Source organism: Elephantulus edwardii, unplaced genomic scaffold, assembly GCF_000299155.1.
Source record: "Elephantulus edwardii isolate Elephantulus edwardi_28Jun2011 unplaced genomic scaffold, EleEdw1.0 scaffold00336, whole genome shotgun sequence".
Lineage (NCBI taxonomy): Eukaryota > Metazoa > Chordata > Mammalia > Macroscelidea > Macroscelididae > Elephantulus > Elephantulus edwardii.
The window spans coordinates 2,089,780-2,093,765 of NW_006400086.1; positions in this window are offsets into that span (position 1 = coordinate 2,089,780).

Below are 3,986 nucleotides of genomic sequence, written 5' to 3' on the forward strand. Positions count from 1 at the left end.
AACTTAGGCATATGTAGGAATAGACTTATCAATATATAAATTTGTAATTATTATAATTATATCCACTTCAATATAAAGCTTGCCTTTGGAATCTCTATGAACTTGGAGAAAAGATGAAAGTTTCATGCTCAAGACTTTTGTTCATAGGGTTGCTATGGGTGGTCTATGACTCGACGACATTTAACAACAACAACAACAACAACATATATTTATACAAATTTCTATATATATTGTTTATTAAAAATAGAATTTTAAATTAATATATTCTATAAGATGATATTACAAGTACATTTATATCTCACTCCCTGAATTGAATAAGCACGGAAATACATATTATTTTATGAAAGACAGTCTTAAACATATAAAAAGCAAAAAGTTTAATAAACCACCATGTATCTGATACACAAATTCAATAATGAGCAATTCCTTCATATTATTTTGAAGTAAAGTTTAATAGTAAATTTCTAAGCATTGTATTCGCATTAAAATGAAATTTTATAAACTTATTTCACTAAATTCTTACAAAATAATGTATGTCATGAGGGCAAATTGTATGTTTTTAAAAAATATTTTTATTGATTTTCATACAATAATACCTTTACAGTATGTTTCATTCATGTACATTGTTTTATACAATTTTTCATTTACATTATGTTTTATACAATTGTTCATATACATTTTATTTTACATTATTTTTTATACTAGTTTATTTACAAAATTCAAATTCATTGTTTTTCACACCAGATCCTTCCCATTTCCCTTACACCCTACCCATCAAATTGTATGATCTCAATATTAATCACCTTCTCACACACACTTCCTCACCCTTCTGCTTCCAACTTCCCCCCCTTGGATCCTCATACTCATTCTAAAATAATTGTTTTATACAGTATTTGTCGTTGTGGGACTGAGTTAGTTCACTCATCATAATGCTCTCCAGTCCCTCCTATGTTAGGTAATAATTTACAAAATCAATGCAACTGCATACTGCATAGTGTTCCATTGTGTGACTGTACCATAATTTCTCAAAACATTTGATTGTGGTTGAACATCTGGACTGTTCCATGTTCTTGCAATGGTGAATAACACAGCTATGAACATTCGTGTATAAGTCTCCATTTGTGCTTTAGTTCTCATTTTCTTGGGGTATATTCCAAGTAGTGGAATAGCTGGCTCATACGGAATTTCTATGTTCAGCTTTCTGAGGAAACACCAAACTGCCTTCCTAAGTGGTTGTACCATTTTACAATCCCACTAACATCCCCTCTAACGTTCATTACTTGCTTTCCTGTTAAACTTTGCCCCTGCTACTGCAGTGAGATGGTATCTCATTGTGGTTTGAATTTGTGTCTTTCTTATTTCCAGTGATTTGGAACATTTCTTCATGAGTCTGTTGGCTATTCAAATATCTTCCTCTGTGAAAATTCTTTCCATATCTTTTGCCCATTTTGTAATTGGGTTTTAGGCTTTTCCTTGTGGAAGCCCAGGAATATTCTATAAACTTTCATTGAGACACTCTTGTCTGAGTTGGTATGACCAAATATTTGTTCCCAGTTGGTGGGTTTTCTTTTCACTCTGTTGGAAAAAGTGTTTGCTGCGCACACAGATTTAATCTTTGGAAGGTCTCAATCATCAATTTTATCCTCTTCAGAGTGTACATTTCTGGCTTTATTTGGCAGTCTATTTATAGACTAGGCATTGTAAGCTTTATCCCAGTTTATCTCTTATGAACATTTATTGTCATTGTATCTTAAAGATGATGAAATTCAGAATTCAATATATTAAGTTTAACATCCATAAATGTTGTTTTTGTTAAGTGTCCTCAAGTTGGCTATGACTCATAGCTAAACTATGAATAAATATCTGAATCTATCTGCCCTATCCTATGACATTCTCAAGATTTGAAATAATTTTTACAGTCACTGTGTAAACTCATTTTGTTGAGGGTCTACATCTCTCTCCCTGATTCTCCACTTTCCCCAGAATTATGTCTTTTTCCAAAGACTGGTCCCTTGTGGCAACATGTCCAAAGTCTATGTGACAAAGTTCCAACCATCCTTGTATCTAAGGAGCACTCTGGCTGCATTCCGTCCAAGATACATGTCTTTGTTCTTTTGGCAGTCCATGGGATATTCAGTATTTTTTTCCAGCACCACAACTCAAAGACATCAATTCTTCTGTTATGCTTATTCATTACCTAATTTTCCGATGCACAGCAAGTAATTGAAAATACCTTGGCTTGCATCAAGTACATCTTAGTCTTGAAACTGACATCCTTGATCTTTAGATCTTTGGAGAGGTAGTTGACAGCAGATTTCTTCAATAATGCAACGTATCTTTTAATTTCTTCACTGCTGCTCCTGTGAGTGTTGTTTGAGAATACAAGTAATAAAAAGATATTCATAATTTCAATCATTATGTTGCATATTGGTCCAGAGGTGAATAATTTTTTTCTTCGTATTGAGATGCAATCTGTATTAGAAGCTGTAGTCTTTCATCTTATGCAGCAAATGATTCGTCTTCTTGAATTTTTGCAAACAAGGTATCATCTGTAATATGTCACTGTTGAGTCTTCTTCAGATCTTGATGCCACATTCTTCTTCATATAGTCCAGCTCCTCAAATTATTTATTTGCTCAGCATATAAGTTGAATAAATATGAAAAAAACCTGACATATGCATTTTCTCATTTGACAAACACTAGGGAAGAAGGAGAATTGAGCCTTTGAGAAGAGTATTGAATATATCATGAATTGCTAGGAGAACAGGTTCATCCTGGAGAGGGTGAAATAAAGTTGCTCCTTGGAGGCAAGGATTCTGAAGCTCTGTCTCACATACTTTGGGTATGTTGCAAGGAAGGACTAATCCTTGGAGACGGTCATCATGCTTGGGAAGGTGAAGGGACAGTGCAAGAGAAGACAACCCTGGATGAGACAGATTGATTCAGTGACTAGGTTAATGGGGGTGTGTGTTTCATAGTCAATAATGTTAGATAAGGATAGAGCAGGGTTCAGAGCTGTTGTACATAGGACACTTAACTGAACAACACTTAACAACAGCAACAACATATAAAATATATTAAAAAATTATATAATATTTTATATTGTTGTTGTTGATTGCCATCAAGTTGAGAACAACTCATACAGACCCTATGAACAAAAGGCCTGCAGCCTTTCTATAACTATCATCATTTATCAAAGCTCATAGAGTTTCCAAAGGCATGTTGTGCAAGAAGTGGATGCCATTCCTGCTAATATATTATAGAGGAAAATAACTTTCCTCTTTAATATTTCCTCTAATTATTAAGAAAATATTTTTCACATCTTCTCAGTTAAAATAATGTAATTTATGGTCCATGGGATCTTCAATAGTCTTCTTTAACACTACAATTTGAAGGCATCTTTTGTCTTTCTTATTAATTGTCCAACCTTCAGAAGTGTAGGAAGCAATTGAAAAGATTACGGCTTGAATCTGGCCCACCATACTCTTTAAACTGACATTATTGAATTACTATTTTGGAAAGGTGAGAGGTCCTTGAGAACAGATTTTCCCAAAGCAACATGTCTTTTGATTTCTTGACTGCTGTTGTCATATGTGTTGATTGTGGATCCAAATAAAATTAAATTCTTGACAAGTACAGCCTTTTCTCCAGGTTTCATGATACTACTTTCTGGTCCAGGGGTGAGAATTTTTATTTTCTTGATATTGAGATGTATGCCATATTGAAGACTGAGGTCTTATCAAGTCCATAGCTTTTATATATCATAATAAAGGTTTTTAATCTTTACAGTAATTTAATCATAAGCATGTCGGAAAATTTTCCAGTGTGCTTTTATGTATATGTTCTCATTCCATCCTCATTTTAAAGATAGAGTTTAAGTTATTTGCTCATGGCAATACTAATAATGATATGTTGCTGTTGTGTGCTGTTGTGTTGGAACCAACCCATTGCTGACCCTCCCCCAGATTTTCAGAGGCAATAATATT